We start from the raw sequence: 14,208 nt of genomic DNA on the forward strand, positions 1-14,208 counted from the left end.
AGGGACGCGTAGGGTCTAGGCAGTGGGGGTTGAGGAAGAGGACGGTGAGGTGGCCTATGGCGACGGCGACGGCGACGTCCAGGGAGCGGCGAGGCACGTTGGAGACCGGTCGTGGGGGAAGTTGGGGAGGCGAGCGACGGGTCGGCGGCAGGAGGGGCGACGGCGGAGCGGTCCGGCGAGGGGCGCCGGTGCGGTGGCGATGGGAATCGGCGGCGGCGGCGGGCCGATGGGATCGGGGGTCTGCCCCGATCCAGATCGGGCAGAGGAGGAGGTAGCGAGGGGAGTGGGGGAGTGTGTGCGCTGGGGATTAGGGTTTCGGGTGTGAGGCTATATAGGCCAGGGGGTTAGGTGGGCCAGTTGGGTTTGCCTGGCTGCCAGATGGGCCGATTGGCCCAGTGCAGGGGGGTGTCCCCACTTATTTAGTTTTGCTTTCCTCTTTTCTTTTTATTTATTTTCCTCTTCTGTCTTATTAGATTTTAGTTTTTTTTAATATAAAATACCAAAGTTGTAACTATAATAGTGTTAATAAATATGCTACTGCCATGATTATTATTTTAAAAGCATTTAAATAATTGTTCTTGCTACGTTTTATTAATTTTAGAATATTTAAACATTTTATAAAAGTTTGGTTCCTCCACCATAATTACCTATGCATTATTTGGCACAACCTGAACATTTTAGTTTTACTTGAAAACTTTTATTGTTTGTCTTTAACTTGAAGTTGAATTCCTAAGCGGTTTTGAACTAACGTGGGATTAACAACAGTAATCCGAGGTGACGTGGCATCGTTCACGTGGGGTTACTGTAGCCTAATTATCCGGGCATCACAATTCTCCTCCACTACAAGAAATCTCGTCCCGAGATTTAAAAGGGGGGGTAAGGGGGAAGGGATTTGGTTACGAAATTCTAACAAGTCTTCTCGGTGTTGGTTGCTCTTCTCGAAGAGGTCGATCCATAGCGTTGATGTCTTCCATTAAATGCATACGGGCATCATGATGAAGTCGTCATTCTTCCTTCGGGGTCTCCATCGTACTTACGAAAAAGATAAGGGGGAAAACTCGTGAAGTACGAAGCTCAATACATGTTAAGTACCTAGGGGCTATCTCAGTGAATGAGGTATAGAGTCACCTCTCGAGTTGAAATTCAAGAAAGTCATCGAGAGTAAATTAAGAAGGTGAAATAAGGAGTTTCAAGTGGATAGGCAACCGTTCAATGCCTAGTCAGAAGGTGAAAGGGGTTCAAAGCAATGGGAATAAGTATTGCGTCTGATACCATAATAGATCATTAGGCAGGTGGCCCGTGAATTACATACGAAGTCAAACGTGGGGAATAACTTTGACAATAGGTTGTACAGGAGAGTCAGGTTTCGATCCTGTGGAACTGTGGGTTATGGGCCCACCATGTGGGTTAAAAGTAGGAAGGTGATGACGTCTTGCACGATCATGTAAGTAAGGCCTGTCAGAGGGTAGCATGTCAGTTATGTTGGCAACAACGTCGGTACCAAGGGCGAGGGACGAAGAGAACCCTTTTCCTGCTCGTTAAATGTGGCAGACCATTAGGCAAAGTTCTCGTCCATCGGTGGATACCGGAATGTCATCAACAATAGTAACAGGGTCTTGCTGACAGAATTGTACACCGAGATGTTTACATAAGCAGGAGAATATTACTGCTTAGATCATATAGATCACAAGCAACGTTAAACCAACCAATGGAATGGAAAATATGGTTATCAGATTAAACAGAACAATGGAAAGGAAAATGTGTTAAAACACATATTTCAAGGGTATATCCTTCCCAAGGACAAGCAGAGCATGATATCCATGATAGGATATAATGTAGAAAACTCTTTAGGTAAGGGGAGAGAAATTTTTTGACAGCGGTGTTTGGATAACTGACCAAGAAACATTTAGCATTGGGCTTCAAATGTTCTTGTTGAAAATCGGAGTACCATAGACAAGCTTCGAGATAGCATTGACAGGGTCTTCAAGCAAGGGTCGGACCATGGATACACAAAGGATTTATCAGGAACCACTTGTAGAATAAGTCTTACCATTTCCTCATGGAAGAAAGGATAACCTTGAGGAAAGGGAACTATAACAATAGGGCCTCCGGCCAGGTGTGTTAGGCATGACATCATATTACCGAGTCATATAAAGACCAATGATATGAATCTAGGAAAATGTCTCAACCATCATATCTGACCGAGATTCAGATCCGATTGGTGTCATGATACTGTTGCAAATATGCCCTAGAGGCAATAATAAAAGTATTATTATATTTCATTGTTCATGATAATTGTCTTTTATTCATGCTATAACTGTATTATCCGGAAATCGTAATACACGTGTGAATACTTAGACCACAATATGTCCCTGGTAAGCCTCTAGTTGACCAGCTTGTTGTGATCAACAGATAGTCATGGTTTCCTTACTATGGACATTGGATGTCGTTGATAACGGGATCACATCATTAGGAGAATGATGTGATGGACAAGACCCAATCCTAAGCATAGCATAAAAGATCGTGTAGTTCGTATTGCTAGAGCTTTGTCAATGTCAAGTATCTCTTCCTTAGACCATGAGATCGTGTAACTCCCGGATACCGTAGAAGTGCCTTGGGTGTATCAAACGTCACAACGTAACTGGGTGACTATAAAGGTGCATTACAGGTATCTCCGAAAGTAGCTGTTGGGTTGACACGGATCGAGACTGGGATTTGTCACTCCGTATGACGGAGAGGTATCTCTGGGCCCACTCGGTAATGCATCATCATAATGAGCTCATTGTGACCAAGGTGTTGGACACGGGATCATGCATTACGGTACGAGTAAAGTGACTTGCCGGTAACGAGACTGAACAAGGTATTGGGATACCGACGATCGAGTCTCGGGCAAGTAACGTACCGATTGACAAAGGGAATTGCATACAGGGTTTGATCGAATCCTCGACATAGTGGTTCATCCGATGACAACATCGAGGAGCATGTGGGAGCCATCATGGGTATCCAGATCCCGCTGTTGGTTATTGACTGAGAGCGTCCCGGTCATGTCTGCATGTCTCCCGAACCCGTGGGGTCTACACACTTAAGGTTCGGTGACGCTAGGGTTATGAAGATATGTATATGCAGAAACCCGAATGTTGTTCGGAGTCCCGAATGAGATCCCGGACGTCACAAGGAGTTCCGGAATGGTCCGGAGGTAAAGAATTATATATAGGAAGTGCTATTTCGGGCATCGGGACAAGTTTCGGGGTTATCGGTATTGTACCGGGACCACCGGAAGGGTCCCGGGGGTCCACCGGGTGGGGCCACCTGTCCCGGGGGGCCACATGGGCTGTAGGGGGTGCGCCTTGGCCTTCATGGGCCAAGGGCACCAGCCCCTATAGGCCCATGCGCCTAGGGTTTCCCCCTAGGAGGAGTCCTAGTGGTGGAAGGCACCCCTAGGTGCCTTGGGGGGGAGGGAAACCTCCCCTAGGCCGCCGCCCCCCCTAGTAGATCTCATCTACTAGGGCCGGCGCCCCCCCTTGGCACCCCTATATATAGTGGGGGAGAGGAGGGACTTCATACACCAGCCCCTGGCACCTCCATCTCCCCCCGTTACGTCTCTCCCTCGTAGTCTCGGCGAAGCCCTGCTGCTGTGACGCCCTGCATCCACCACCACGCCATCGTGCTGCTGGATCTTAATCAACCTCTCCTTCCCCCTTGCTGGATCAAGAAGGAGGAGACGTCTCCCGTCCCGTACATGTGTTGAACGCGGAGGTGCCGTCCGTTCGGCGCTGGTCATCGGTGATTTGGATCACGTCGAGTACGACTACATCATCACCTTGCAAGCTTCCGCACGCGATCTACAAGTGGTATGTAGATGCAAACTCTCTCCCTTGACTCGTTGCTTAGATGAACTCATAGATGGATCTTGGTGAAACCGTAGGAAAAATTTTAATTTTCTGCAACGTTCCCCAACAGTGGCATCATGAGCCAGGTTTATGCGTAGTTCTCTTTGCACGAGTAGAACACAATTTTGTTGTGGGCGTGGATTTTGTCATCTTACTTGCCTCTACTAGTCTTTTCTTGCTCAACGGTATTGTGGGATGAAGCGGCCCGGACCAACCTTACACGTACGCTTACGTGAGACCGGTTCCACCGACTGACATGCACAAGTTGCATAAGGTGGCTGGCGGGTGTCTGTCTCTCCCACCTTAGTTGGAGCGGAATCGATGAACAGGGCCCTTATGAAGGGTAAATAGAAGTTGACAAAATCACGTTGTGGTGATTCGTAGGTAAGAAAACGTTCTTGCTAGAACCCAATTGCAGCCACGTAAAAGATGCAACAACAATTAGAGGACGTCTAACTTGTTTTTGCAGCGATTGATCATGTGATGTGATATGGCCAGAAGTTGTGATGAATGATGAATTGTGATGTATGAGATCATGTTCTTTGTAATAGGATTCACGACTTGCATGTCGATGAGTATGACAACCGGCAGGAGCCATAGGAGTTGTCATTTTTTTTTGTATGACCTGCGTGTCATTGAATAACGCCATGTAAACTACTTTACTTTATTGCTAAACGTTAGTCATAGAAGTAGAAGTAGTCGTTGGCGTGACAACTTCATGAAGACACGATGATGGAGATCATGATGATGGAGATCATGGTGTCAAGCCGGTGACAAGATGATCATGGAGCCCCGAAGATGAAGATCAATGGAGCTATATGATATTGGCCATATCATGTCACAACTATATAATTGCATGTGATGTTTATTATGTATTATGCATCTTGTTTACTTAGGACGACGGTAGTAAATAAGATGATCCCTTATAAAATTTCAAGAAGTGTTCTCCCCTAACTGTGCACCGTTGCTACAGTTCGTCGCTTCTAAGCACCACGTGATGATCGGGTGTGATGGATTCTTACGTTCACATACAACGGGTGTAAGACAGTTTTACACAGCGAAAACACTTAGGGTTAACTTGACGAGCCTAGCATGTGCAGACATGGCCTCGGAACACGGAGACCGAAAGGTCGAACACGAGTCGTATGGAAGATATGATCAACATGAAAATGTTCACCGACGATGACTAGTCCGTCTCACGTGATGATCGGACACGGCCTAGTCGACTCGGATCGTGTAACACTTAGATGACTAGAGGGATGTCTAATCTAAGTGGGAGTTCATAATTTGATTAGAACTTTATTATCATGAACTTAGTCTAAAACCTTTGCAAATATGTCTTGTAGATCAATGGCCAACGCTAATGTCAACATGAACTTCAACGCGTTCCTAGAGAAAACCAAGCTGAAAGATGATGGCAGCAACTATACGGACTGGGTCCGGAACCTGAGGATCATCCTCATAGCTGCCAGGAAACAATATGTCCTAGAAGGACCGCTAGGTGACGCTCCCGTCCCAGAGAACCAAGACATTATGAATGCTTGGCAGTCTCGTGCTGATGATTACTCCCTCGTTCAGTGCGGCATGCTTTGCAGCTTAGAACCGGGGCTCCAAAAGCGTTTTGAGCATCACGGAGCATATGAGATGTTCGAAGAGCTGAAACTAGTTTTCCAAGCTCATGCCCGGGTCGAGAGATATGATGTCTCCGACAAGTTCTACAGTTGTAAGATGGAGGAAAACAGTTCTGTCAGTGAGCACATCCTAAAGATGTCTGGGTTGCACAACCGTATGACCCAGCTGAACATTAACCTCCCAGATGAGGCGTCATTGACAGAATCCTCCAGTCGCTCCCACCAAGCTACAAGAGCTTTGTGATGAACTACAACATGCAGGGGATGGAAAAGACCATTCCTGAAGTGTTCTCGATGCTGAAGTCAGCAGAGGCTGAAATCAAGAAAGAACATCAAGTGTTGATGGTCAATAAGACCACTAAGTTCAAGAAGGGCAAGGGTAAGAAGAACTTCAAGAAGGACGGCAAAGATGTTGCCATGCCTGGTAAACCAGTTACCGGGAAGAAGTCAAAGAATGGACCCAAGCCTGAGACTGAGTGCTTTTATTGCAAGGGGAAGGGTCACTGGAAGCGGAACTGCCCCAAATACTTAGCGGATAAGAAGGCCGGCAACACCAAAGGTATATTTGATATACATGTGATTGATGTGCACCTTACCAGTAATCGTAGTAACTCCTGGGTATTTGATACCGGTGCCGTTGCTCATATTTGTAACTCACAGCAGGAGCTGCGGAATAAACGGAGACTGGCAAAGGACGAGGTGACGATGCGCGTCGGGAATGGTTCCAGAGTCGATGTGATCGCCGTCGGCACGCTGCCTCTACATTTACCTACGGGATTAGTTTTGAACCTTAATAATTGTTATTTAGTGCCAAGTTTGAGCATGAACATTGTATCAGGATCTCGTTTAATACGAGATGGCTACTCATTTAAGTCTGAGAATAATGGTTGTTCGATTTATATGAGAGATATGTTTTATGGTCATGCTCCGATGGTCAATGGTTTATTCTTAATGAATCTCGAGCGTAATATTACACATGTTCATAGTGTAGATGCCAAAAGATTTAAAGTTGATAACGATAGTCCCACATACTTGTGGCACTGCCGCCTTGGTCACATTGGTGTCAAGCGCATGAAGAAGCTCCATGACGATGGACTTTTAGAGTCTCTTGATTATGAATCGTTTGACACGTGCGAACCATGCCTCTTGGGCAAAATGACCAAGACTCCGTTCTCCGGAACAATGGAGCGAGCAACCAACTTGTTGGAAATCATACATACCGATGTGTGCGGTCCAATGAGCGTTGAGGCTCGCGGAGGATATCGTTATGTTCTCACTCTCACAGATGACTTGAGTAGATATGGGTATGTCTACTTAATGAAACACAAGTCTGAGACCTTTGAAAAGTTCAAGGAATTTCAGAATGAGGTAGAGAATCAACGTGACCGAAAGATAAAATTCTTACGATCAGATCGTGGAGGAGAATACTTAAGTCACGAATTTGGTACACACTTAAAGAAATGTGGAATCGTTTCATAGCTCACGCCGCCTGGAACACCTCAGCGAAACGGTGTGTCCGAACGTCGTAATCGCACTCTATTGGATATGGTGCGGTCTATGATGTCTCTTACCGATTTACCGCTATCATTTTGGGGATACGCTCTAGAGACAGCTACATTCACTTTAAATAGGGCACCGTCTAAATCCGTTGAGACGACACCGTATGAATTATGGTTTGGAAAGAAACCTAAGCTGTCGTTTCTAAAAGTTTGGGGATGCGAAGCTTATGTCAAGAAACTTCAACCTGAAAAGCTCGAACCCAAGTCGGAAAAATGCGTATTCATAGGATACCCTAAGGAAACTGTAGGGTATACCTTCTACTTAAGATCCGAAGGCAAGATCTTTGTTGCCAAGAACGGATGCTTTATGGAAAAAAGAGTTTCTCTCGAAAGAAGTAAGTGGGAGGAAAGTAGAACTCGATGAAGTACTACCTCTTGAGCGGGATAGTGACGCAGCACAGGAAACCGTTCCCGTGATGCCCACACCAACTGAAGAGGAAAACCATGATAATGATCAAGGTACTTCGGATCAAGTTACTGCTGAACTTCGTAGGTCCACAAGGACACGTTCCGCACCAGAGTGGTACGGCAACCCTGTCCTGGAAATCATGTTGTTAGACAACAATGAACCTTCGAACTATGAAGAAGCAATGGCGGGCCCGGATTCCAACAAATGGCTTGAAGCCATGAAATCCAAGATAGAATCCATGTATGAAAACAAAGTATGGACTTTGACAGACTTGCCCGATGATCGGCGAGCGATAGAAAACAAATGGATCTTTAAGAAGAAGACGGACGCGGATGGTAATATTACCATCTATAAAGCTCGACTTGTCGCTAAGGGTTATCGACAGGTTCAAGGGATTGACTACGACGAGACATTCTCTCCCATAGCGAAGCTAAAGTCCGTCCGAATCATGTTAGCAATTGCCGCATACTATGATTATGAGATATGGCAGATGGACGTCAAAACAGCATTCCTTAACGGGCATCTTAAGGAAGAACTGTATATGATGCAGCCGGAAGGTTTTGTCGATCCTCGGAACGCTAACAAAGTATGCAAGCTCCAGCGATCCATTTATGGACTGGTGCAAGCATCTCGGAGTTGGAACATTCGCTTTGATGAGATGATCAAAGCGTTTGGGTTTATGCAGACTTATGGAGAAGCCTGCGTTTACAAGAAAGTGAGTGGGAGCTCTGTAGCATTTCTCATATTATATGTAGATGACATACTCCTGATGGGAAATAATATAGAATTTCTGGACAGCATTAAGGCCTACTTGAATAAGTGTTTTTCAATGAAGGACCTTGGAGAAGCTGCTTATATATTAGGCATCAAGATCTATAGAGATAGATCGAGACGCCTCATAGGTCTTTCACAAAGCACATACCTTGATAAGATTTTGAAGAGATTCAGAATGGATCAGTCCAAGAAGGGGTTCTTGCCTATGTTAAAAGGTATGAGACTGAGCTCAGCTCAGTCACCGACCACGGCAAAAGATAAAGAAGAGATGAGTGTCATCCCCTATGCTTCAGCCATAGGATCTATTATGTATGCCATGCTGTGTACCAGACCCGATGTAAACCTTGCCGTAAGTTTGGTAGCAAGATACCAAAGTAATCCCGGCAAGGAACACTGGACAGCGGTCAAGAATATCCTGAAGTACCTGAAAAGGACGAAGGACATGTTTCTCGTTTATGGAGGAGACGAAGAGCTCGTCGTAAAGGGTTACGTCGACGCTAGCTTCGACTCAGATCTGGATGACTCTAAGTCACAAACCGGATACGTGTATATGTTGAATGGTGGAGCAGTAAGCTGGTGCAGCTGCAAGCAGAGCGTCGTGGCGGGATCTACGTGTGAAGCGGAGTACATGGCAGCCTCGAAGGCAGCACATGAAGCGATTTGGGTGAAGGAGTTCATCACCGACCTAGGAGTCATACCAAATGCGTCGGGGCCGATCAAACTATTCTGTGACAACACTGGAGCTATTGCCCTCGCCAAGGAGCCCAGGTTTCACAAGAAGACCAGGCACATCAAGCGTCGTTTCAACTCCATCCGTGAAAATGTTCAAGATGGAGACATAGAGATTTGCAAAGTGCACACGGATCTGAATGTCGCAGATCCGCTGACTAAACCTCTCTCGCGTGCAAAACATGATCAACACCAGAACTCTATGGGTGTTCGATTCATCACAATGTAACTAGATTGGTGACTCTAGTGCAAGTGGGAGACTGTTGGAAATATGCCCTAGAGGCAATAATAAAAGTATTATTATATTTCATTGTTCATGATAATTGTCTTTTATTCATGCTATAACTGTATTATCCGGAAATCGTAATACACGTGTGAATACTTAGACCACAATATGTCCCTGGTAAGCCTCTAGTTGACCAGCTTGTTGTGATCAACAGATAGTCATGGTTTCCTGACTATGGACATTGGATGTCGTTGATAACGGGATCACATCATTAGGAGAATGATGTGATGGACAAGACCCAATCCTAAGCATAGCATAAAAGATCGTGTAGTTCGTATTGCTAGAGCTTTGTCAATGTCAAGTATCTCTTCCTTAGACCATGAGATCGTGTAACTCCCGGATACCGTGGAAGTGCCTTGGGTGTATCAAACGTCACAACGTAACTAGGTGACTATAAAGGTGCATTACAGGTATCTCCGAAAGTAGCTGTTGGGTTGACACGGATCGAGACTGGGATTTGTCACTCCGTATGACGGAGAGGTATCTCTGGGCCCACTCGGTAATGCATCATCATAATGAGCTCAATGTGACCAAGGTGTTGGACACGGGATCATGCATTACGGTACGAGTAAAGTGACTTGCCGGTAACGAGACTGAACAAGGTATTGGGATACCGACGATCGAGTCTCGGGCAAGTAACGTACCGATTGACAAAGGGAATTGCATACAGGGTTTGATCGAATCCTCGACATAGTGGTTCATCCGATGACAACATCGAGGAGCATGTGGGAGCCATCATGGGTATCCAGATCCCGCTGTTGGTTATTGACTGAGAGCGTCTCGGTCATGTCTGCATGTCTCCCGAACCCGTAGGGTCTACACACTTAAGGTTCGGTGACGCTAGGGTTATGAAGATATGTATATGCAGAAACCTGAATGTTGTTCGGAGTCCCGGATGAGATCCCGGACGTCACAAGGAGTTCCGGAATGGTCCGGAGGTAAAGAATTATATATAGGAAGTGCTATTTCGGGCATCGGGACAAGTTTTGGGGTTATCGGTATTGTACCGGGACCACCGGAAGGGTCCCGGGGGTCCACTGGGTGGGGCCACCTGTCCCGGGGGGCCACATGGGCTGTAGGGGGTGCGCCTTGGCCTTCATGGGCCAAGGGCACCAGCCCCTATAGGCCCATGCGCCTAGGGTTTCCCCCTAGGAGGAGTCCTAGTGGTGGAAGGCACCCCTAGGTGCCTTGGGGGGGAGGGAAACCTCCCCTAGGCCGCCGCCCCCCCTAGTAGATCTCATCTACTAGGGCCGGCGCCCCTCCTTGGCACCCCTATATATAGTGGGGGAGAGGAGGGACTTCATACACCAGCCCCTGGCGCCTCCATCTCCCCCCGTTACGTCTCTCCCTCGTAGTCTCGGCGAAGCCCTGCTGCTGTGACGCCCTGCATCCACCACCACGCCGTCGTGCTGCTGGATCTTAATCAACCTCTCCTTCCCCCTTGCTGGATCAAGAAGGAGGATACGTCTCCCGTCCCGTACGTGTGTTGAACGCGGAGGTGCCGTCCGTTCGGCGCTGGTCATCGGTGATTTGGATCACGTCGAGTACGACTACATCATCACCTTGCAAGCTTCCGCACGCGATCTACAAGTGGTATGTAGATGCAAACTCTCTCCCTTGACTCGTTGCTTAGATGAACTCATAGATGGATCTTGGTGAAACCGTAGGAAAAATTTTAATTTTCTGCAACGTTCCCCAACAGATACCTCAGACTCAGGATGTCCGAGAAGAAAAGGGGCTACACAATTCGACGAAATGACTTTGCAAGATTCTCGGGATATGAACTATGGGAGCGGGTTCCTGAAACAATAGTTCATCATTAAACCAAGGAGGGGATGAGAAGGTGGCTGATGGGCTCAGTGACAATTCATCGAGAATTCCAAGCGGATGGATTTTCCACAATAATGTGAACAAGGAGATAGCATTTGTCAGATCAAATGGTATAATGATGTATGCTCGAGGAAAACATACACAATTAAACATTGGTTGAAAGGTGCACCCGAAATATGGGTTGGGTTGCACGGCCAACATTGGAATGGTGATTCAATAATCAATAGTCTAAGAATGAATGGTCAACCATTAACTTTAAAGCAATATGGATGCTAGAAGGGCGGAATCCAAACAGCACCGCTCACTTGTTGGTACCCTGGTTGGAATCAACACGAGGACCCAAGAAGAATGGCGATGGTGAGAAATATCACCATACCAAGAATTCTCAAGAGGTGGTGAAATTCCCACGACATTCTTGACATAAAAGGTGGTAATATCACAAGGTAAAGAAGAACAATGCTGGGTAGCAAGGAACTCAAGGTATAACACAAAACACGAACAAGTTTGCCTCGGAGGGAAGGCAATAATGTTGGCAAGGATAACACAAATCAACGAGGGGAAAGGAAGGTATTTGTCATCATGAGTTCAGATGATATCCTAGAAGAGCTCAGAACGGTCATGATGATCACGACACATTTGTCGAGAGATTCCATGAAGACGTAATCAATCAGCGGCGACATTAAGTCAAAGGAATGAGGTAGCGGAAGGTTATTGGAACCATGGGTAGGACACAAACTTGAAATCAGGATTGTTGTTCAAGGCGAACGGTATGACGAGGAAGATCGATTGTAAGATTAGCTCACCGTCGAAAACTTGTGCTCCGAGAAGAAGGACCAGGTAGCACAGTTAGAATCATCACGACAATGATATAGCCAAACACGCTAGGAATGGCGTGATCGGGTACAAACACGTACTTATAGAAGCTTACTGAAGAGATGTTGAACCGTAGTGCGGACTCGGTTCAGTCATCGGTGTCTTTGAGTGTTTAATAACTCAGAGCCTGTGAAAAAATGGAATCAGTGGGAAGGTAGCACTTGATGAATAACTCATAAGAAGTCATGCAGTTCCACGATAATCTCGAGATACCAGGGGGTAATACTCGACGACGGATCCAAGTAGAGGTTGGACTGGGGTATTGCTCTATAGAAGACAAGTGCTTAAACTTGCACAGGAAATCGTATTTAAAGGAGGACATGGTCGGAACCATGATTGCAAAGGATCAATTCACCGATACCAAAGGATATTATATCAAGGAAATAGTTACAAGAAGCTTCCATGATAGGATCTACATCGTGTCCATGGGCATGAACACAAAGTTCAAGGTCGACTCCCACTTCCATAATGCATAACCTTCCATTCACTTCTCGTTCTCAAAGAAGTTGTATGGTAGAAAATTATCTGCTAAACACTAGAAAGGTTGACTTGTCAAAACCTTCCGGTTCATACGGTTTTTAAGGAAGGTATAGGTTCAACCCATAGGGGCTTCTTAGAAACATATACCACAAGTTTCAAGAGTAAATATCACAAGCTCGAAAGTAGAGCAAGGTTGAGAAAGTAGATGATACAATTTACCAAAGGCATTATGTATCCAAGGGAAGGCTCACAAGGTTATTGAATATGAAGGACAATGTCGGATAAAATCCATTAAAGGATCTGTCGGTCCATAACAGAGCTGATGTGAGCATCGGCACACAATCAGAGGAAGTAACAATGCAAGAAATTGGATTATAGAAACAATTGAATAACTTAGAGCTCAATTGCTAAGGAATTATGATTTACAAAGCGAAGGATCAGAAGCAGACGCTTTGATCAAGGATGGATAAATTCAATAGACTTAGGGGCACAATCGACGACAATTTAATTGGCGAGAACCAGTTCATGATTAAAACAACGTCTGAGCGGGAAGGATGAATTCTAGGATCTGTTTGAGGATTGCGAGCATTCGCAACAAATTGAAACAACGGACTCAAAATGATAATGAAAATGGATGTCAATAAGATTACTAGACTTATGGGATTAACCATAATGCAAGCAATCAAGAATTTCAAGAGCAATAGGATGCTCAGGATTTTCGGAAGATCGAATGGTATTTCGAGGATTGGTGACATACATGAATCAACTGGGGATGAGTGGATACTCGATAAGTGCAAGAAATTATTCGTAGGGGTGTTCATGTAACAAAGAACTGCAAGGCAATAGTCACAAAGTATTCTCGGAACACTAGATAGAATTTCGAGGTATCTTGTAATAACAAGATCGACTGGTTATAAAGTAAGAACGACGGGTGTAAGTATTTATCCATAGGGATATTGCAATGGTAGGGAATTGCAAAAGCAACGGGCACAAGGTCTCGAGAGAATATCGAAAGGTATCTTCGAAATCCTTCGGTGCACAAGGTAATCATCTGGACTGAAGAGGCTCTCCGGGAGAAAGTATTATCGAGAACCTAGAGTCAGAGTTAGTAAAAATCGTTTAACCCGAATAGAAGAGAGATCAGATTCCCAGAGTACAGATCGAGGAGTAAAAGATCCTAATACCACCCAATGGCGACGTGGGCCCATGGGCCGCACAGCCATGTTAGTAAAACAGGTTTCATTGACTAGACTCAACTTCGGCCAGGGAGTGTGGAAGGGGGATTCCTACAGGCAGTCGGCTCTGATACCAACTTGTGACGCCCCCGATTCAATCGTACACTAATCATACATGCAAACGTGTACGATCAAGATTAGGGACTCACGGGAAGATATCACAACACAACTCTAAAATAAAATAAGTCATACAAGCATCATAATACAAGCCAGGGGCCTCGAGGGCTCGAATACAAGTGCTCGATCATAGACGAGTCAATGGAAGCAACAATATCTGAGTACAGACATAAGTTAAACAAGTTTGCCTTAAGAAGGCTAGCACAAACTGGGATACAGATCGAAAGAGGCGCGGGCCTCCTGCCTGGGATCCTCCTAACTACTCCTGGTCGTCATCAGCGGGCTGCACGTAGTAGTAGGCACCTCCAGTGTAGTAGGAGTCGTCGTCGAAGGTGGCGTCTGGATCCTGGGCTCCAACGTCTGGTTGCAGCATCCGAGAAGAAGAGGAAAATGAG

This window comes from Triticum aestivum, chromosome 4B (genome assembly GCF_018294505.1).
Source record: "Triticum aestivum cultivar Chinese Spring chromosome 4B, IWGSC CS RefSeq v2.1, whole genome shotgun sequence".
NCBI classification, from domain to species: domain Eukaryota; kingdom Viridiplantae; phylum Streptophyta; class Magnoliopsida; order Poales; family Poaceae; genus Triticum; species Triticum aestivum.